Source organism: Saimiri boliviensis, chromosome X, assembly GCF_048565385.1.
Source record: "Saimiri boliviensis isolate mSaiBol1 chromosome X, mSaiBol1.pri, whole genome shotgun sequence".
NCBI classification, from domain to species: domain Eukaryota; kingdom Metazoa; phylum Chordata; class Mammalia; order Primates; family Cebidae; genus Saimiri; species Saimiri boliviensis.
The window spans coordinates 51,089,249-51,112,356 of NC_133470.1; the positions used below are offsets into that span (position 1 = coordinate 51,089,249).

Below are 23,108 nucleotides of genomic sequence, written 5' to 3' on the forward strand. Positions count from 1 at the left end.
CAGGTGGATCCTGAGGGCCTTGTAGATAATAGAAGATAATTTGGATGCAGTGGGAAATGACTGAAAGGTTTTTTGTTTTGTGTTGTTTTGTTTTTTTGAGATGGAATCTCACTCTGTCACCCGGGCTGGAGTGCAGTGGTGCAGTTTCGGCTCACTGCAACCTCCACCTCCTCGGTTCCAGCAATTCTCTGCCTTAGCCTCCGGAGTAGCTGGAATTACAGGCGTCCACCACCACGCCCGCCTAATTTTTTGTATTTTTAGTAGAGACGGGGTTTCACCATCCTGACCAGGCTGGGCTTAAACTCCTGACCTCATGATCCACCCTCCTTGGCTTCCCAAAGTTCTGGGATTACAGATGTGAGCCACCGCGCCTGGCTTGACTGAAAGGTTTTAAACAGAGGTGAGACCTGGTCAGATTTGCCTTTTAGAAAGACTATTTGGTCAGATTTGCCTTTTAGAAAGACTATTTGTTCCCAAACTAAAACGCAAAATAAATAAGTAAATAAATAAATAAGAATAAAAGAAAAAAAGACTATTTGTTTGCCAGCTGTTGAACAGATTTTAGCGGGGCAGATGTGGAACAAGGGAGACCAGTGAGGACACTCTAACTAGCCATCCATTTGGGAGATGGTGATGGCCAGGGTCAGGGTAATAGTAGTGGAAAGGGTTAGAAATGGTCGGATGCTGAACACATTTTTAGGATAGAGCCAAGGGTATTTCCTCAAGAATTGGATGAGACTTGTGAGAGAACTGTCAGGGATGGCTCCAAGATTTCTGACCTAAGCAACCAGGTATTGTCATTAACTGAAAGGGGGAATTAGATTAAACATGATTTCTCAAGGGTCATTCTAGAGTTCCAATTATACCTGTGGTATAGAATCTCAGGGTCCTTCTCTGACTTTGAGCTGCCTAGTTACGAGGTGGGGCGGTAGTAAGAAACTGCTGCTTGGGGTGAATTAGAAATCCCCACCCTTTCCTCCTTCCTCCTCCCCATTCTAGTCAGAAACATGGAGACTCACAGAGATGAGAGACGAGACCGGGAAGACTGAGCATCCCAGGCCAGGCAGAACCAAGAAGCCCTAGAGACCCGAGAGCTGTTGTGGCCACTTCAATCCAAAGACCGCATGGGAGTGGGCGGCGCCAAAGAGGGCGCACAGAAACTTTCTTGGGGATCTGGCAGCCTAGGTAACCACTTTTACCGGAAACAAAGTAATGTAAAGAGATGGGGTGGGGTGTGGTGGGGCCTGCCCCTGCCGGAAGAAGTTTGGGTGGAGCCCAGTATTCAAGCTCCAGGACAAAGGGGGAGGAGAGGCCGCCACTAGCAAACAACCTCACTTCATAAACCCAGCAGAAAGGTCCGGGGTGTTTTTGGAAAGGTCTGGGGTATTGCTGGAAAGGTCAGAAGGACCATGATTCTGTCCGCCCGCCTAAGTGGGACGAACAACCAAGTTGTGCGATGCAGCTTTAAAGGGGCTGATGATTGACAGAATGTGTAGCAGTGGATGGGGTGGAGCCGCTGGGTGGGGTCGGGACTGGCAGCTGAGAGAGACCAAAAAGGAGGAAAAAGGAAAATCATTGCCCTTGTAATCGCTAATGCCGGGAGAGGGAAGCTAACCAGAAAGGAGGGAAAAGGAAGGTCTTAGAGCTCACCTCCACTCCTTCCTCTGGCTAACACTCTTCACACTCTTCTGTCTTCCTTTGAGATAATTAAAATAGACTGTACCCCGGCCCTAGTCGGTGCCCATTACCCCTAAGTCTTCATTCAACTACGTTTGTAGTCCGAGGGAGTGAGGACCCCGGGTCCACCAGCTTAACCCCGGCCCCGCCCCGTCGGCCCTTGCCCCGGGGCTGGGAGGAGAGGATGCCTTCGGAGGCGCAGAATCCGAAAGTAAGTTCCTTTCATTTTGCTTTACCAACTGCCACCTCCCATTCCACCTTCCTTTTATCATCCCCTCTGAGCAGCGAAATAGCCTCTTTCAAGGAAGACCTGGAGGGTGGAGCTGAGTGGGGTTGGATAAGAAGGGGAGGGAAGGGGAGGTGGTGCTTTAGAGCCTAGGGGAGCTGCCAAGGGCGGGAGAGGCGCGCTCAGTTCGATGGCTGTGTGGTTGCATCCTTGATTTCTCTTCCAGGTATTAGAGCCTCGACTTCCTCCCTCCTGGCATTCTTTATTTTTTTCACCCTGCAGCAACCCTGTCCGGTTGTCTGAAGCCTCTAATTGTGAGCTGGGAGAGCTCCATCTTGCCTGGCTTTTTAAAGGGACAGTGCACTATTTAACTGGAAATTCAATTTGACTGGAAATTCCATTATGAGAAGGGTGGCACTGTCTCACCTTACTATAAAACTACACGTATGTTGGAAGGAATTTGTGCGGCAGGGAAAGCTTTTTCTTACTCAAACCAGCTTCCAAACTTGGTTCTAATGTCCATTTGATTTTTAGGAGGTGTACCCTGGGCAATGTTGCCAAGTTACACATTAGTTAACTGCAGTCAGTTGACTCTGCAGTTTTAGCTCAAAAAGAAAATTTCCATTTCCTGAGAGGCGCCATGGCAGTGCAGGTAACTTGAATAAATTCATTCATTCTACAAACATTTATTGAATGCTAGGTGCATTGCTTGTAGCTGATCATGTTGCTGGGAGGTGTGCATAAATGTCAAGGCCATGCTGAGTGTTGTCAATGACTCCCTTTTTAACTGATTAGTAGCCTTCCAAGGATATGGAGATAAATGTTGAATTTGAGTCCAACATTTAGCAAACATTTTTCACATGAATGGCTCAATGGTTCACTTTTATTGACTTCCATTCAGTACCAGATGTCCATATGCTCAAAGCCAAGTGACTGGGAATTTCAGCTGGAAGAAGTAAGAACTCAAGTCAAAATGGCATACGAAGAGCAAAGAGCAGGAAACTTCAGTAGAAAAGTTAATGCCACTCTGGCTTTATCCATGCCCAGTAAGGGAGATTGTTATGAGAAGGAGGGCTTCACTGTCTTTCCATCTACTGTTAAAGAAGAGCTGGTGTGGCAGAAACTTGATAGAAAGGGTTTTTTATGGACCAGTGACATCTCTTACATATTTGTCTCTCATGTTTTTGCACAGGGAGGGTGGTAGGACTGTGGATAGAGCCTGATGATATCCCACAGGTCAAAGAGATGAAAACATGTTGTTTGGGGTTTTAGGGCTAATATTTCACTCTGTAAGTTTTTGTTTGATCAATTGAAAGCCACAGTTCCAGTGCGCCACAATTTCCTTTGTTTTGAGCCCCTTCCTAGTTCTTACTCAGTGGTCCAGGGTAGGGAGCTGTGACAGAGAAAGATATCGGCACAAAATTACATTGTGTTATTTATTCATTCATTCATTCATTCATTCATTTGACAATTACATACTGAGAATCACCACACAAGACTATGGGGAAAATATGCCCTCTTAGGGATTATATTCTAATGAGGAGGTGTGGGTGGAGGGGACAAACAACAAACAATAAACGTATACTTTGAGTGGGGATAAGACAGGAGAAAGGCTACAGGGCATGTTGAATTGGGGAGATTATTAAAGACTATATCCTAATGAAGTGAGGGAAGGGTGAGAATACCTGAGGGAAGGGTGTTGTAGACAGAGGAACTAGCAAGTGCAAAGGCATGATGGTGTGTTCAAAGAATAGTAAGAAGGTCAGTATCACTGGAGTGGAGAGGAGGAAGAGTAGCGGGATATATGGTCAGTGAGATAGAGGGAGCTAGATCATATAGGAACTTGTAAAGATTTTGACTTTTATTCTGAATGAGACAGGAAGTTATTTGTAAAAAAAGAAATAATCAACAATCATTCTGTTTGAAATTCTATTGTATTAAAGAGAATGAATCTTGAATTATTTATCTTATACAATCAAGATGGATTATGTTTTTATATTTGGGATTGATCTAATGTTCCTTTAAGAAAAGCTTAGTAAACTTATTGTTAACTTGTTCATGTCAATTAATACAATTTAATTTCATACTAACCATTGTTTTATAACACAATTATCTGAAGTAGGTTTCAAATGCATTTGAAACTACCGTTGAGCATTGTACAACACAGGGGTTAGAGGTGCTGACCCCACACAGTTGAAAATCCATGTATAACTTTTGATTCCCCAGAACTTATCTACTAGTAGCCTACAGTTGACCAGAAGCCTTACTGATAATATAAACAGTTGATTAATATATATTTTGTATGTTATACATATTATATGTTGTGTTATTATAATAAACTAAGCTAGAAAAAAGAAAATGTTAAGAAAATCATAAACAAGAGAAAATATATTTACTGTTCATTAAGTAGAAGTGGATCATCATAAAGGTCTTCATTCTTGCCATCTTCATGTTGAGTAGGCTGAGGAGAAGGAGGAAGAGAAGGATGTGGTCTTGCTCTTTCAGGGGCGGGAGAGGTGGAAGAAAATCTGTGTATTAGTGGACCCATGCAGTTCAAACCTGTGTTTTTCAAGGGTCCACTATACTTAAACATGGAAAGTCTCTTCAATGTACTTCAACAAAATATATTACAATAAATTTATTAGCACTAGAAAAAGTCTCATCTGCTTTAAGAAAATATCACAAGATTTTGTAGCACTCTTTGTCATGAAATTGTGAAAATTATCTGCTTGGAAACCTTTTTTTTAAACTTTCAGTCCTGCTGGCACACAGGATTCCTTTTAAGTTATGCACTGTGTTTCTCCCAAGTTCTTCTCAGTGGGAGCTGTAAGTTTAAAACACCTCATCAGTCTCAGGGAACTCAGAAGGAGAGAAGAGTGAGAGGAAAGGAATTGAGAGAAAGAAGAAAAATGCCAAAGAATTCCAAAGAGGACAATGCAGTAAGAACAAGAACAAGTCACACAAATACAAAATTTTAGCTCCTCTGTTCCATACACTGAAAGTTCCACTCACTTCTGGCCTTGAAATTTCCACTTATTTTTGCAGCTCCCTTTTAGGAATAAGGTAGGTGTGCATGTTAGATGTGCATGTAAAGGGAAACTTGTGGTTTAGGGTGGGCATCCTCTAAAACAATTCTCAACCTTGGCCATACACTGGAATCAGTTGGGGATATTTAAAAAATACTGATAACTTTGTCCCTCCTCTGAGATACTGATGTAATTGGTTGGGGCACAGCTTGGAAGATGGATTTTTAAAGACCTCCCTAGGTAATTCTGATGTGCAGTAAAGGTTGAGAACCACTAGCTTAGCGTGAGGTTCTCATAGTATGGTGCTTGGACCAACAGTATCAGCAACACCTGGGAACCTCTGAGAAATGCAAATTTTCAGACCCCACCCCAGACACATTGATTCAGAAACTCATACTGATTGTGATAAAACAATCAGTATTTTTTTTTTCTCAAGCCGTCCAAGTGACTTGGATACACACTGAAGTTTTAGAACTACTGCCTTAGAAGTTAGATGTTCTCATTTAATTTTTCATTCCCAGTACACCTAAGGAATATAATATACTCTATTAGTAACAGAGGCTTACTATGCTCTATTTGCGAAAGGTGGAAAAGGAATATGCCTATTCCCATTCCATATCAGAATCCTTATTCCTATTCCCTACTGCAGAATATGCAACCACTGTTTTAGAGTATATGGCTTTTTAAATTTTATGCATTATTTTCTTTAATTTCGTACTCTGTATGTTTCATACATCATTTTACTTTATCCTCACAATAATCTTTTGAGGTAGACACTATTATCATTGCTAATCTGTAGATGAGAAAACCGAGGCACAGGAAAGTACTTTACCCAAGTTCATACAGCTAGTAAGTGTAAGAGATCCATCCTATCTTGTACTTTCTAAGTTGTTTCATCAGTTGGCTTCCTTCTGTCTTATTTTCTTAAATTTCTTCTTTGATTTTCCCACTCATCCAACCCTTTCCACCTAATATTGCTGACATATATTGAAGACCTATTTTGTACTAGGTCCTCTATCAGGCACTTTACAGGTATCAATGTATATAAAGTTCACAACAGTCCTATTAAGTAGATACTATTATTTTCCTCATTGTTCATTTAAGGAACTTGGGGCACAGCAAAATCACGCAACTTGCCTAAGCTGACAGCTAGTAAGTGGCAGAGCTGAGATTTGAACCGAAGTCTACGAAGTCTATGCCTATTATGCCATACTGCCTAATCTTAAGCTTGCAAGCACATTTTTTCCCTTGTCTAAATATTTCTTTGACAGAACTCATTTAAATTACCACTCCTTTTTTTGGTGCAGTTTCCATTTAAAGCATCACTGAAACTGCTCTTGCCAAAGTTAAAGATCTGTCATATTCAGTGCCCTTTCTTTAGATCTTCAGCCTACTTGACTCTCTACTACATTCAAGGCTGTTAGCCACTTTTTTCTTGTTTAACCTCTGCTTTGTCTTCCATGACAATACTCTTTCTTAAATTTCCACCTGCCTCTGACCATTTGTTTATTCTCTTCTCTTGCCACTCTATAATCCTATTTGGGTTATCTTGTCCACTTGAGTTTTAACTGCCATTTATATGTTGATGACTGCCTGCATGACATTCCGCATCTCCAGAGTGAATGTTTCTCTTGAGCCTAGATTATTCATTCATTAACTGGATAGCTCAGTACCGTACACTTAATATTTCTAAAACCCTTCATATGTCATTAAACCCTTCACTCCCATTTTGATCTTGTGATTGACAGGGACCTAGTCAACCAAGCTATAAAGCCTACAGTCGTCTATGACTCTTAGTTTTAATTTACCTTCTAGATTTTTCTTCTTGAACCTTTGTATCCTCTCTATCCCTACTTATATTGTCTTTGCTTATTTTTTCATTATATGTGACCTAGCTTATTATAATAGCTCCTTTATTGTTCTCTCTGCCTCCAATCTGTATGTCTTTTGCTGTAGGTTGAATTGTGTTCCCCAATATATGTTGGAGTCCTAATTACTAGTTTTTTAGAATGTGGCTATTTGGAGGTAGGGTCTTTATAGAGGTAATAAAGTTAAAATGAGATCACACAGTGGGAATATGATGTGAAGAGGCATGGAGAATACAACCGTCTGCGGCCCAAGGAGAGGCCTAGAAGAGATTCTTCCTGCACAGCCCTCAGAAGGAGCCAACGCTGCTGACACCTTGATTTCATACTTCTAGCCTCCAGAACTATGGGTCAATAAATTTCCATTGTTTAAGCAACACTTTGTCATAGCAGACATAGGAATTAATGCAGAGTGGAAGGGAAAGGGTTTTCCAGGCAGGAAGAACCTTAGTACCCGGGGCAGGTAATGAGCATTGACATCATGTGGTTTGGAGAAGGACTGGGTAGGGTTAGAGAAAGGGTGAGTTTAGAGAACTTTTTACTGGGCAAAAGCAGCTGCTGGATAAACAGCAAGGTTAAAGTTCTTTCTCCTAGTGTCTTAGGGAAATAGCTAAGTTTCAAAGAATATTATCTAGCTAATGCCTCCTGATGCTAAGATGGCCTATATTTTGTTCCTTAGAAAGCTAGACTTAGGAATAGCTCCCTGAGCTGGGAACATTTTGCTGGTCAGTGATGGCATGATATATATGTAATGAACAGAGAACATGGAAAGGTGTTCAGAGTATTTTTTTTTTTTTTTTTGCAAGCATACTAACTTGAATGTGATCTGCAGCTTTGATTTAATTAAACCTGGTCATACATATTAACCATTTCCACTTATGTAAGGCAGATGGTTTTGAAATGGGGAAGCAGCATTCAGTTATTCATCTTAGTTTTTTGTTCAATATATATGCCATGAGAGCCCTCTGTGTAGTTAGCTCTGTGCTATGGCCTGGGAATACAAAAATCTGAGACCTCAGTCTTGCCCTGCAGCTCAGCTGGGAGACAGATAAAACTCTAGCTAACATTTAGCATTTCTTGATTACATACCATATGCCATGGACCATACTAAGATAATTCACAATACTTATGCTCAGTTTTTGGATGACGACACTGAGGGTTAGAGGAAACTTGAGTCAACTTAAGGAGGGGAGTTTCGGCAAACTTGCCAAGTGAGAAAGTCATTACTATGAGCAAGTAATATATGGGTGATTTGGTGGGTTAGAGTGTGAGAGAAGACTTGCTAGAGGAGTTGACATTTGTCTCTTGAAGGATAAATTGGAGTTGTCAACATATACAGAAAGAAAGCATTGCAGATGGAAGGAACATCATATGTAAATGAATGCAGACATCAGAGATATGCTGTGTTCAGGAAATAGTGTTTCATTATGGCTGATACATAAGTTGGTGGCAGGAAAAAGACTGGAACACTAGGCAGAACCCAGGAATCAACCATAAATAAGAGTCTTTTTTTTTTTAGATGGAGCCTTGCTCTGTCACCCAGGCTGGAGTGCAGTGGCACGATCTCTGCTCACTGTAGCCTCTGCCTCCTGGGTTTAAGAAATTCTCCTACCTCAGCCTCCTGAGTAGCTGGGAGTACAGGAACGTGCCACCCATAGCTGGCTATTTTTTTTTTGTATTTTTAGTAGGGATGGAGTTTCATCATGTTGGCCAGGAAGGTCTTGATCTCCTGATCTCGTGATCCCCCCACCTCAGCCTCCAAAAGTGCTGGGATTACAGGCATGAGCCACCGTGCCTGGCCGAGTCTCTTGTATTTTATAGGTACAATATAAGGAACACTGTACCCAAAAGCTACTCTTTACTACTCAAAACATTAGAAATTGCATAAACAGCTGCTTTCAGTGCTATATGAAGAAATTAGAGGATTTTTTTTTTTCTTTCACCGAGGGTCAGTCAACAAAGACCAGAAAAATTACTGGTACCAGAAGGTGGACAGAAACCTTAGGGCTCAAACGTCATTGCTTCCCTTGGCATATCTCCTTATTCCTTCTCTCTTAGCAAATTATATTACATAGTGAGCAAGAGATAGCTCCCTCATCTCCTAAGTTTATAAGTTACAGTTCAGTCACATGAAAAGGTACTGGCTTTGTTTGTTCCAGTTCCCATATCACACTGATAGATCTGACTTGAGCCAGCTACTAGATAAACCAGCTCTGGTCAGGAGGCTAGGGTCATGTAATATAAGCTATTGGTATACCTTTGCTAATCAAAGTGGAGTTATAAGGGGGTCACTGCCTACAGAACAGACACTTCCAAATGTGTCTGCTGTACGAAACATTATTTTGGCCCTACCCACTTTGGAAGTTCCTCAGCCCACTGTAGGCCTGGTCTTCTTGCTATGCTTGCCAGGTATGTTTTGCTGCTATTTTGGGAACATATGGGGTTCACTGCGCTCCCAATGGCCTAGTCCTTTCCTATGGTGGATCTATTCCTATTACGGTGTAAAGCAATTTGAGGCCGAAATTGCCATAACACCCTGCTCCAATTTTCTCTTTGCACTTTGAAGCCCACAGGGCTTCCTTCAGTCGCTTAAAATTATCTAATTCATCATCATAACTAGCTAAAGGCCTGTGAGTGCGGCCTGGTGAGTGCCTTCTTAAAGGATAACAACCCTGGATGAAAAAGAGGGAAGTCATGGGGAGGGCAGTTGATACCGATGTGCCCAGGCCTAGAGAATTAGCAAGAGTTGGATTTATAAATGTAATGCCTGGGCTTTAGAACTAGACATAGTGACAGTGATTAACTGTGTTTCTTCTTTGTGGGTCCTCTTACTCCCAAGAGCTTTCCAAGGTTTATGCTTCCCTGCCGAGGATTTGGACACTTATTTTATCAATGATTTTTTTCAGTGACTCTATAGAGCCCTTCCTGACACTCCTTACTGAAGTAGCAATTGATATTTGAAGTTTTGCCCTCAGCCAGGTTTTCTTAGAGCTATTGTCAGAGGTTGGGATGCAGAGATTGCTAACCTTAGACAGTGTTGAGAGAGAAGCTTCTTCTACCCTCCAAAATACCAAAGTAAGCTGATCTGGCTGCAACTATCCACTTTCAATATTCCTGGGATAGATTTCTTCCAAAGGAATCCAATCTCCCTGCTCAAGTCTTGCTGCTTCCTCTGGAATTTGCTTTACTTTTAATAAATAGAATAGAATTATCCTGACTTCCTCAAGCTAAGAGTTGCTTATTTCCAGAGTGAGAGCCTACTTTTTTCAAAGTGAAGTGGGAAGAAACCAGAGCCAAAATCAAGCAACTTCCTAGGAAGAGTAATTTCACGTGGAGCATTTGGAGCAATTTCATTTGGAGCAATTGTTTTCTTTCTCTTTCCTCTTTGATAAAGTCAGTTCAAGTTGCAATAAAGTAAATATGGGTTTCTTTCTTTGGATCCTCTGTCTCCTTTGCCCAACTCTTTAGTTGACAGGTTGAGGCAGTATTTATCACAAATAGCAATAATAATTAACATTTATTGAACAATTACTAAGTGCAAGACACTATTCTAAATTCTTGACAGTATCTGTATACTAAAACGATCATGATAATTATATAACCCCCAAAATATACCTAACATTTAGTGTTCAGTCAGTGAATGGTAGCTTTTGTATATTCTCTATCTTTTGTCCTATTCCTTTTCCTTTAAAATGTACTTGGATTTAAAATTTACTTGGATTGGGCCTATTTCATAAGCACATGCTTTCTGATCTCAGAGAAGACATACTGGCTGCTCCACCATCATTTCATCTAACCCCACAGTAACAGTTTTAAGACTTTTCCATATATATCATGCCCCATTTATACTTACTTTCAACTCTGGCTTCCTAATTTGCTGATCAGATTATATGAATTCTCTCATTTCTCCTCCACCACACCTAAGTCAGTATTGCTCAAACTTTAATGTGTATACATCACCTGTGGATCTGCTTACAATGCAGATTCTGAGTCAGAAGATCTGGGGTGGGACCTAAAGAGTTTCTAATTTTTTATGTTTCTGAGTGATGTAAATGCCGTTGGATGAACCACAGATTGTGTAGCAAGCACCTAAAGAAGATCAAGGTTTATTAACCTCATTTTTCTTAACAGATGAGAAGATTGAGGCTTAAAAATGTTGAATGATTTTCTCAAGGGCACACTGCTAATAAGCAGTAGAGTCCAAACTTGAACCCATTTCCTGATGGATTCATTGTGTACCAATACCCTACATTTCTGTAATTATTTCTCAAAGCAATTCCTTGATGTTGACTTGCTTTTTCTACCTCACCTTAGCCTATGGGAATCTTCTTGGAGGTTATGTCTGATCTGAACACAACTTTGCTTTGCTGAATTATCACTAAAGTTTCCTTGAAAATAGTTTTAAGTTATTTTGGCTGGAAATGTCTCATAACTAGTGCATGAAAACTTCAAAGAACTCTGAAACAGCAGAGTCCACTGTAGGAATCAACCCAAATGTCCATCATTGATAGACTGGATTAAGAAAATGTGCTACCAGGTGTGGTGGTGCATGCCTGTAATCCCAGCTCCTCGTGGGGCTGAGACAGGAGAATCGCTTGAACCTGGGAGGTGGAGGTTGTGGTGAGCACTTTAGCCTGGGCAAAAAGAGCAAACTCCATCTCAAAAAAAAAAAAAAAAAAAAAAGAAGATGTGTTACATGTACACCATGGAATACTATGAAGCCATAAAACAGAATGAAATCATGTCCTTTGTAGGACATGGATGGAGGTGGAAGCCATTATACTCAGCAAACTAACACGGGAACAGAAAACCAAACACTGCACGTTCTCATTTATAAGTGGGAGGTGAACAGTGAAACACATGGACACAGGGAGGGGAATGACACACACTGGGGCCTTTCAGGGGGGCAGCAGGGGAGGGAGAGCATCAGTATAAATATGTAATGCATGTTGGGCTTAATACCTATGTGATGGGTTGATAGGTGCAGCAAATCACCATGGAACACTTTTACCTATGTAACAAACCTGCACATTCTCCATAAGTATCCTGAAATTTAAAATTAAATTAAAACAAAACAAGGAAAAATTTCCATTAAAAATGGACAAAGGACATGAACAGACACTTCTCAAAAGATGATATACATGTGGCCAACAAACATTGAAAAAAAGCTCAATATCACTAATATCACTGATCATTAGGGAAATGGAAGTAGAAACCACGATGAGATACCATCTCACACCAGTCAGAATGCCTGTTATTTAAAAGTCCAGAAACAAGAGATGCTGGCGAGATTTTGGAGAAAATGAAATTCTTTTGCACTGTTGGTGGGAGTGTAAATTAGTTCAACCATTGTGGAAGACAGTGTGACAATTCCTCAAAGATGTAGAGGCAGAAATACTATTTGACCTAGCAATCCCATTACTGGGTATATACCCAAAGGAATATAAATCATTATTTTATAAAGATACATTATGCATATGTTCATTGCAGCACTGTTCACAATAGCAAAGACTTGGAGTCAACCCAAATGCCCATCAATAATAGACTGGACAAAGAAAATATGGTACATATATGCCATGGAATACTATGCAGCTATAAAAAGGAATAAGATTATATCCTTTGCAGGGACATGGATGGAGTTGGAAGCCATTATCCTCAGTGAAATTAATGCAGAAAAAGAAAATCAAATACCACATGTTCTCACTTATAAGTGGGAGCTGAATGATGAGAACACATGGACACATGGGTGGGGGTGGGGAATAACACACAAAAGGGCCTGTCAGAGGGTGAGGGGTGGGAGGAGGGAGAGCATCAGGAAGAATATCTAATGGATCCTGGGCTTAATACGTAGGTGATGGGATGGTCTGTGCAGCAGGCCTCCATGGCACAAGTTGACCTATGTAAACTGCACATCCTGCACATTTATCTCTGAACTTAAAATAAATGTTGGAAAATTTTTTTAAAAAGCTAAAGAAAACAAGATTTCATTCTTCCTGCATTTTTCTCATCTCTGTCTTTTTCAGCCCAGACTGGCAGTGTTTCTGTTGGCATAAAATTCTCATAAACCTCATTCACAGGTACTAAGGGTTAATACTTCAACATATCTTTTGGTAGGGCACAATTTAACCGATAACGGTTATCCATAAAGAGGGATATATATATATATATATATATATATATATATATATATATATGTACATCATAGAACGTTCATGTATAGTGTGTACATGGTTGGGAGTCAACAAATACTTATGGTCTGATCTATAAAAGCCTTTCTTGATGTTCCTTAATCATTCTAAACACATTCCTGCCACAAGACTTTTGCGTTCACTTTAACACTTTTCCTTTTACCCCAGATAGTTTCATGACTTACTCCCTGTCTTTATTCAGATTTCTGTTTAAATACTGTCTCTTCAGAGAAATCTTCCTTGACTGTTCTATACAAAATAATTCAGCCCCACCCACCCTTAACATTCCTAATTAATCTTTCTTGCCTGCTTCATTTTTATTCTTACATGTGATACTTGCTGACCATTATGTATTTATTTTGTTTATTGCCTATTTCCCCTTATTGGAATGTAAGTTTCATGAAAGCTTGGACTTTTTTTTGTTGTTGTTTGATGCAGTTTTTCCCAGAGCATAAAATAGTACATGGCACATTTTAGGCAGTCAGTATTGTTCATGCAGTGAATTAACATAGAGGAAGGGGGTTTTTATAGAGCATCTACTTAATGCCAGGTACTTTCACATATTACTTCATTGGATACTCAAATCCCTGGGGATTTTGTAACACAAACAGGGAAAATTGGTGAAAGCAAATGTGAAAGTCAGTGCCTGCAAATTTTCTAATGGAACAAAGTGACTCATTTCTCCTATTATGTGGAGGACTGGTGATTTCTTTTCTTTTCTTTCCTTTTTTTTTTTTTTTTTCTTGCTTTGTCTCCCAGGCTGGAGTTCAGTTGTGCCATCTCGGCTCACTGCAACTTCCGCCTCCCGGGTTCAAGTGATTCTCCTGCCTCAGCCTCCCTAGTAACTGGGATTACAGGCACCTACCACCACGCCCGGCTAATTTTTGTTTTGTTTTGTTTTTGTATTTTTAGTATAGAAGGGGTTTCACCATGTTGGCCAGGCTGGTCTCGAACTCCTGACCTCCGGTGATCCATCTACCTCCACCTCTCAAAGTGCTGCGATTACAGGCATGAGTCACCGTGCTTGGCCTGGTGGTTTCATTTCATTTAGCAACGTTTATACTCCAAGAGTTCTACCATTAATAAACTATGGTCCCTGTTGTCGAGGAGCTAACAGCTTAGTTTGGAAAGGAGGTAACATTTCACTTGCTTTTGAAAGAGTCCTATGTATTAAGCAGACAAAAGAGCAAGGGGACAATATATGTAAAGGTGCAAATGCATGAGAGGTCATGATTTCTGCCTTTCACTACACATGTTTGCGTGCACACACACCACATATTATATTGTAACTAGGAGCACACACACACTACATATTTTACTGTCTTAACTCGAAGCAGCAGCAACAATACCATGTGTTGCGTTTACTACACTCCAGGCACTGTGCAAAGCACTGGAGTAAGGGATGAGTATGGCTTGATCTGTGCTGTAAATATATTAATGGTCCAATTGGGTGGGTGAGGCCCATAAAGAAATAGATATACAAGGCAGTGAAGAATGCCCAACATGAAGGGAAGACACCTCATGCTCCAGGAATCTAGATTTAAGACCAATTACAGTAGACAAGATGGTTGGAAAAGACATCAAGGAGATGGAAAGGCTTGAGCTACATTTTGAAGATGAAATTTTATCAAGGGCAGAAAGGAGAGAGGCAATTTTTGTGGGGACAAGGATGGTCCAAAGTCAGCCTGCTAGACTATAGGTTCCATGAAGACAGGAAATATGTCTGCCTTTTAAAAACATTTTTAAAATTATTGTGGGTACATAGTAGATGTATATATTTATGGAGTACATGAGATATTTTGGTGCAGACATGCAATATTTAATAATAATATTATGGAAAATTGGGTATTCATCCTCTCAAGCATCATCCTTTGTGTTACAAACAATCCAGTTATACTCTTTTAGTTATTTTAGCACCATATTCTTAGTGCCTAGTACATGGCCTGACACTTAGTAGAAATTTGCTAATATTAGTAATCATAATGTGTAACCTCTTGAGTAGACAAGTTTGGATGAAGCACAGATTCTACCGCATGAGTAGTTAGAAATAAGAATAGATCGTATAAAGGATGATGCATACCTGTGGCACTGATGCCCTTCAGGCTGCCTCCTATCCAAATCCTATGAGCCTGAGGAAACTTTAGAGGAAAGCACTAGGCACTAGGGAGCTGAGCCAAGATTGTCTTTGTAAATCTGACATCTCCCTGTCTTTCCAGGCTTCCTATCTGTGTATTTGCAGATAAGAATTGGGCTGCTTAATTATAAAGTACTTTCCATGTTTCTAAAATTGCAAAAATATATTTATTCAGTAAATTTTTAGTAGACATCCTGACTACACTAGTCTGTGTATTTACTCACAGACTCAATTTCCCACTTGCCATTCACTCTCATATATTTACATTCATATTTGTTGAGAATATTATAATTTATTTTGCTTATGGGGGCTAACAGTTGGGATCAGGGTCTAGGGCTTACAACTAAAATATACTGTGCATTACCTTTAAAAAATATCCTTAGCCAAGCAGATACACATATGCGTGTGGAAGGCCGAGGGGGTTTATGTAAGGGCACCTTCCTCACTTTTATACAGCTCTACATGGCAAATTAAGTTGAATTTTATTTATTTTATCCTCTGATTTAATTACATTTTTTTTTTTAACTTTGAGTTTCGGGATACATGCGCAGAATGTGCCGGTTTGTTACATAGGCATACATGTGCTATGGTGGAAATATTTATTTAGGTATAATTCTGCCAAGCAATAAAAACAGAAGGAAATTGTGGTTAGAGAGAGGTGTTTAACAGATTATAGAGTAGAAGATTTGATGCTGGAGAGAATTAAGGTGCAGTAAGAAGTTAGGGAGAAATGCAGTTCATTATTAGAGGGTAAATGATGTGGTACCTGAGGTCTGCATGTTACCTCTTAACAATTTCTGTCTTTCAGATGGACGCTCTTAAGTTGAATTTCTCATAAAAATCATATGCCTATGTAATAAAGCTACAGATTTCCTTTGGAACTTTTATCTTTAAGATAATAGTTTACATGTAGTAGTACTTGAAATCTAGGATTATTAACTAATATGGGCATTGTAGTTAATGGCAGTTGATGGGTTCTAATTTTGGATGGTGTCCAGGGAAGGGAAAGTTATTTCTAGAAAGCCTGTTCCCCCTCACTGAACCAAACAACTCTTTCTTGTAGTGGACTCATTACATGTGAAGTAATCTCACCACCTATCTAGTGTGAGGCCATCCAAATGAGAAACCTAAAATAATTGGTTTTTGGCCAGGTGCAGTGGCTCACGCCTATAATCCCAGCACTTCGGGAGGCTGAGGCGGGCAGATCATCTGAGGTCAAGAGTTTGAGACCAGCCTGACCAACATGGAGAAACCCCATTTCTACTAAAGATACAAAATTAGCCGGGCATGGTGGAGCATGCCTGTAATCCCAGCTACTCAGGAGGCTGAGGCAGGAGAATCACTTGAACCTGGGAGGAAGAGGTTGTAGTGAGCTGAGGTCGCACCACTGTGCTCCAGCCTGGGCAACAAGAGTGAAATTTCATCTCCAAAAAAAAAAAAAAAAAAATTAGTTCTTCGTAGAGATTCCTTATTTCTCCACTTTGTTCTTTAGGATATTTTAGGTATTGATTTTTGTTTTATTTTAACTCACATCTTTAAAGGAATTCCCCAAATAATGTTTCTAGCTAACTTGGAATATGTAACCTCAGTTCTGGGAGAGGCCTTTTTTTTGAACGATTGTTATCCAAAATGTGTTGTTGCTTTTGGGTCACTGCATGCTTGTGTATGTGTGTTACCATGTCACTGTGGTCCTATGCTGAGTGCCCTTAGGGGACTTGAATCTTTCCAGTAGACCACGTTTGAGATGGTATGAGTCACTGTGCAGTGCAGCCCACGCTTGAGAGGATGAATGTATGTGCACTGTCCCTTTGCTCTGAGTGGAAGTAGGTTATTTTGTACTATTTTCTCTGTGTTTTGTTATTTGACTTATGTTCTCTGTGTTTGTTCCTACAGCCCCTTTTTCATATGTTGCTCGATCTCCCTTTCCCTTCTTGGTGCTTATACATCTCAGACCCTTTGGTCAAACCCTTGCCAATAACAGCATTTTGGTTCTCAGTTCTCACTGTTCCCTCTGGTCGTGGAGACTTTGAATAAAAATGTACATAGCTATGGAGTGGGGTTTAACTGGAAAAGGTGCACTTCCAACTGCACGTTAACTTCTCGCTCCTCAAACAGTAGGCTGGCAGTAAGGCAGGGAAATTGTTTTCCCATTTCTCACTGAGCAGATTGTGAATATTTCCATATGGATTTTATATTGTTAATGTTACTCTGATTCTTTGTTTTAAAATAAAAATTCTGAATGTACACACACATGCAAATCCTTAGCCTACTACTAGTATAGTCAGTAAGTCTATCAAAAATTGACTCTGAATAAATACAACATTTTTGCAATTTTAGGAACATGGAGTGTACTTTATAATTAAGCAGCCCATTTTTTTTTGTAACCCAAGGGCCACAGAGACTAGATATTAAATTAATCAAATTTGAATTATAGTTCACTTAAAGCTTCCAAAGCCAGATCACATGCTCAGACATACAGATAGACAAACCTAAGAAAAATGTGAGTTGTAGGAAGTGGAATGAAATTTCCTAGAGAGAAAGGAGGTCTATAGAAGTGCCAGTGCAAAATTGTGAATAAATTGAAGTACAAAAGCAGGCAGTAAGACAAATAGGATGAAAGCACAAATTATGGGGTCAAACCAACACTCCTTGAATATAAAAGTATCAGGAAGAGGTTTTAGAATACAGTGGAAATATTTTCTCTGGTTAGAAAACAATTATAAATATACTCTTGTGATAACACAAGATTTCTTAATTTTGGCATTATTGCTATTTTGAGCCAGATAATATTTTCCTCTGGAGGGCTATCTTGTCCATTGTAAGATGTTTAGCAATATCCCTGGCCTCTACCCACTATATGCCAGTAACAAGTCCTCAGTTGTGACAATGAAAAATCCAAATCTCTCTGTCCTTCTTTCTCTTCTTCATGAATAGTGCAGCAATGAGTGTCTTGTATGTGTTTCTTTCTCCTTACACACATACATGAGAGTTTTTCTAAGGCAGAAATCCAGAAGCAGAATTGGGTCATACTGTATACACATTTTCAACTTTACCAGGATTGGCTCTCTAGTGTAGATGTTACAATTTGGAGTTCAACACCCCCATTCCTCACCTCAGCCATCAGGAATGTAGTTTCTGTTTCCCTGTATCTACTGTTATTTGGAATTATCAGCCTTCAGACGTAGTAATTTTCCAGTCTAAGGGGTATCAAATGGTAATCAATAGCTTTAATTTGTATTTCCTTTCTAAAAGATTATGGATCATTTCAAAGGTTGATTGGTCATTCACATTTTGTTTTCTTAGAAAGCTTTTTTCATTCATTTGCCTTTTGATAGTTATTTTTGTTTTTTCTCTTATTGACTTGGAATTTTTAATGTATTTTGATACTATTTATTGATTATGTGTGTTGTAAATATTTTTCCCAGCCTGTGGATTGTCTTTATTAAGAAAAGTTGCAAAGAATAGTACAGAAAGTTTCTATGTATATATCCTTCACCCAGCTTTCCTAACTATGATACATTTGTCAAAACTTAACAATGAACATTGATATGATATAATACAACTAACGAAACTACATATTTTATTTGAGTTTTCTCAATTTTTTCATTAATGCCTCTTTTACTCTTTTGGAATCCAATATGGAATACAGTGTATTTAGTCTTCGTGTCTCCTTAGTTGCCTCTGTTCTGTGACAGTTTCGCCATCTTTTATGACCTTGACATTTTTTGAATGTTGGTGCTCTGTTGTTTTGTAGAATGTAACTCGATTTAAGATTGTCTGATGTTTCCTTATAATTAGACTGAAGTTATGGATTTTGGGGGAGAATAGCATGCAATGAGGTATCCTCGTCATGTCATATTAGGGAGTACATGATATTTACATTGACTTTACTGGAGATGTTAACCTTGACCATTCGGTTAAGATTGTCTAGATTTTCTGCTGAGTTACTCCACTTTCCCTTTTCTTTTTTTTCTTTTTTCTTTTTATTGTAATTTAACTTCTGGAATACATGTGAAGAATGTGCAGGATTGTTACATAAATATACACATGCCATGGTGGTTTGCTGCACTCATCAACCTGTCATCTACATTAGGTATTTCTCCTAATGCTACCCCTCCCCTAGCCTCCCAACCCTTACAGACCCTGGCGTGTGATGTTCCCCTCCCTGTGTCCCCATGTTCTCATTGTTCAACTCCCACTTATGAGTGAGAACATGCAGTGTTTGGTTTTCTGTTCCTGGGTGAGATTGCTGAGAATGAGGGTTTCTAGCTTCATCCATGTCCCTGCAAAAGACATGACTTCATCCTTTTTTGTGGTTGCATTGTATTCTATTGTGTATATGTACCACATTTTCTTTACCCAGTCTGTCATTGATGGGCATTTGGGTTGATTCCAAGTTTTGCTAATGTAAACAGTGCTGCAATGAACATACGTGTGCATGTTTCTTTATAGTAAAATGATTTATAATTCTTTGGGTATATACCCAATAATGGGATTGCTGGGTCAAATGATAATTCTATTTCTAGATCCTTGAGGAATTGCCACACTGTCTTCCACAATGGTTGAACTAATTTACACTCCCACCAATAGTGTAAAAAAATTCCTATTTCTCACATCCTTTCCAGCATCCGTTTCCTGACTTTTTAATGATCACCATTCTACCTGGCATAATATGGTATCTCAATGTGGTTTTGATTTACATTTCTCTAATGACCACTGATGATAAGCTTTTTTCATATGTTTGTTGGCTGCATAAATGTCTTCTTTTGAGAAGTGTCTGTTCATATCCTTTGCCCACTTTTTGATGTTTTTTCTTATAAATTTGTTTAAGTTCTTTGTAGATTCTGGATATTAGCCCTTTGTCAGATGGATAGATTTCAGAAATTTTTCTCCCATTTTGTATGTTACCTGTTCAATCTGATGATAGTTTCTTTTGCTGTGCAGAAGTTCTTTAATTGAGTTAGATCCCATTTATATATTGTGGCTTTTGTTATCATTGCTCTTGGTGTTTAGTCATGAAGTCTTTGACTCTACCTAGGTCCTGAATGGTGTTGCTTAGGTTTTTTTCTAGGGTTTTTATGGTTTTAGGTCTTACTTTTAAGTATTTAATTCATCTTGAGTATAAGGTGTAAGGAAGGGATCCAGTTTCAGTTTTTTTGCATATGGCTAGCCAGTTTTCTCAACACCATTTATTAAATAGGGAATCCTTTTCCCTTTGCTTGTTTTTGTCAGGTTTGTCAAAGATCAGATGATTGTAGATGTGTGTAATTATTTCTGAGGTTTCTGTTCTGTTCCATTGGTCTATATATCTTTTTTTGGTACCAGCACCATACTGTTTTGGTTACTGTAACCTTGTAGTATAAAGTCAGGTAGCAGATGCCTCCAGCTTTGCTTTTTTTTGCTTAGGACTGTCTTGGCTATATGAGCTCTTTTTTGGTGCCATATAAAACTTAAGGTAGTTTTTTGTACTTCTGTGAAGAAAGTCAATGGTAGCTTGATGGGGATAGCATTGAATCTATACATTACTTGGGGCAGTACAGCTGTTTTCACGATAATTGATTCTCCCTATCCATGAGCATGGAATGTTTTTCCATCTGTTTGTGTCGTCTCTTATTTCCTTGAGCAGTGGTTTGTAGTTCTCCTTGAAGAGGTCCTTCAAATACCTTCTAAGTTTTGTTCCTAGACATTTTATTCTCTTTGTAGCAATTGGGAATATGAGTTCACTGATGATTTGGCTCTCTGTTTGTCTATTATTGGAGTATAGGAATGCTTGTAAGTTTTGCACATTGATTTTTTTATCCTGAGACTTTGCCAAAGTTCCTTATCAGTTAAGGAAATTTTGGGCTAAGACAATGGTTTTTTTTAAATAGACAATCATGTCATCTACAAAAAGAGACAATTGGCCTTCTTCTCTTCCTATTTGAATACACTTTATTTCTTTATCTTGCCTGATTGACCTGGCAAGAATATACAATACTATGTTGAATAGGAGTGGTGAGAGAGGGCATCCTTATCTTGTGCCGGTTTTCAAAGGGAATGCTTCCAGCCTTTGCCCATTTGGTATGATATTGGCTGTGGGCTTGTCATAAATAGGTCTTATTATTTTGAGATACATTTCATTGATGCCTAGTTTATTGAGAGTTTTTAGCATGAAGGGGTATTGAATTTTGTTGAAGGTCCTTTCTGCATCTATTGAGATAATCATGTGGTTTTTGTCATTGGTTCTGTTTATATGATGGATTACATTTATTGATTTAGGTATGTTGAACCAGCCTTGCATCACAAGGAAGAAGCCGACTTGATCATGGTGGATAAACTTTTTGATGTGCTGCTGAATTCAGTTTGCCAGTATTTTATTGAGGATTTTTGCGTTAATGTTCATCAGGGATATTGTCCTGAAATTGTCTTGTTTTGTTGTGTCTCTGCCAGGTTTTTGTATCAGGATGATGCTGGCCTCATAAAATGAGTTAGGGGGGAGGTCCTTTTTTTGTATTGTTTGGAATAGTTTCAGAAGGAATGATACCAGCTCCTTTTCGTACCTCTGGTAGAATTCGACTGTGAATCCATTCGGTTCTGGGCTTTTTTTTGGTTGGTAGGCTGTTAATTACTGCCTCAGTTTCAGAACTTGTTTTTGGTCTATTCAGAGATTTGATTAATTCCTGGTTTAGTCTTGGGAGAGTGTATCTGTCCAGGAATTTAGTCATTTCTCCTGGATTTCCTAATTTATTTGAGTAGTGATGTTTTTAGTGTTCTCTGATGGTAGTTTGATTTTCTGTGGGATCAGTGGTGATAGCACCTTTTTCTTTTTTATTGTGTCTATTTGATTCTCCTTTCTTTTTTGTAAGTCTGACTAATGGTCTATCTATTTTGTTAGTTTGTTCAAACAACCAGCTCCTGGATTCATTGATTTTTTTTTAAATTTTTTTGTGTCTTTATCTCCTTCAGTTCTGTTCTGATCTTTGTTATTTATTGTCTTCTGCTAGCTTTTGAATTTATTTGCTCTTGCTTCTCTAGTTATTATAATTGTGATGTTAGGGTGTTCATTTTAGATCTTGACTCTTTATCCAATTTGCCAGTCTGTTTCTTTTAATTGAGGCATTAAGCCCATTTACATTTAAGGTTAATATTGTTATGTGTGAATTTGATCCTTTCATTATGATGCTAGTTGGTTATTTTGCTCATTAGTTGATACAGTTTCTTCATAGTGTCGATGGTCTTCACAATTTAGTATGTTTTTGCAGTGGTTGGTACCAGTTTTTCCTTTCCATATTTAGTGCTTCCTTTAGGAGCTTTTGTAAGGCAAGCCTGGTGGTGACAAAATCTCTTAGCTTTTGCTTGTCTGGAGAGGATGTGGAAAAGTAGGAAACACTTTTATAGTGTTGGTGGGAGTGTAAATTAGTTCAACCATTGTGGAAGACAGTGTGATGATTCCTGAAGGATCTAGAACTAGAAATATCATTTGACCCAGCAATACCATTATTGGATATAAGCCCAAAGGATTATAAATCATTCTGTTATAAAGACACATGCACATGTGTGTTTATTACAGTACTGTTCACAATCACAAAGACTTAGAAACAACCCAAATGCCCATTAATGATAGACTGTATAAAGAAGATGTGGATAGACAGTTTATTCAAAGGGATAATAATAAAGAAATTCCCAAACCTAAGGAAAGACATTAATATCCAAGTGCAAGAATGTTGTAGAACAAAAAGCGGATTGAACCCGAAGATTATCTCAAGGCATTTAATAATCAGACTCTCAAAGGTCAAATAAAGAAAGAGTTTTAAAAGCACCAAGAGAAAATAAACAAATAACATGCAATAAAGCTCCAATACCTCTGGCAGCAGACTTTTCAGTGAAAATCCTTACAGGACAGGAAAGAGTGGCATGATGTATTTAAAGTGCTGCAGGAAAAAAATTTACCTTAGAATACTGTAGCCAGTGAAAATGTATTTCATACATGAAGAAAATATAAAGATTTTCCAA

General features: G+C 38.9%; 1 protein-coding gene across 1 annotated transcript in view; it reads left to right on the top strand.

Moving 5' to 3' along the window:
- Positions 1-1,304: 1,304 nt before the first annotated feature.
- The window catches only part of KLF8 (KLF transcription factor 8), a 337,674-nt gene continuing 315,870 nt past the window's right edge, over positions 1,305-23,108 (top strand). Inside the window, exon 1 of the mRNA XM_074392158.1 lies at positions 1,305-1,888. The gene's annotated coding sequence lies outside the window, so the exon portion shown is untranslated. The remainder of the gene's footprint in view (positions 1,889-23,108) is intronic.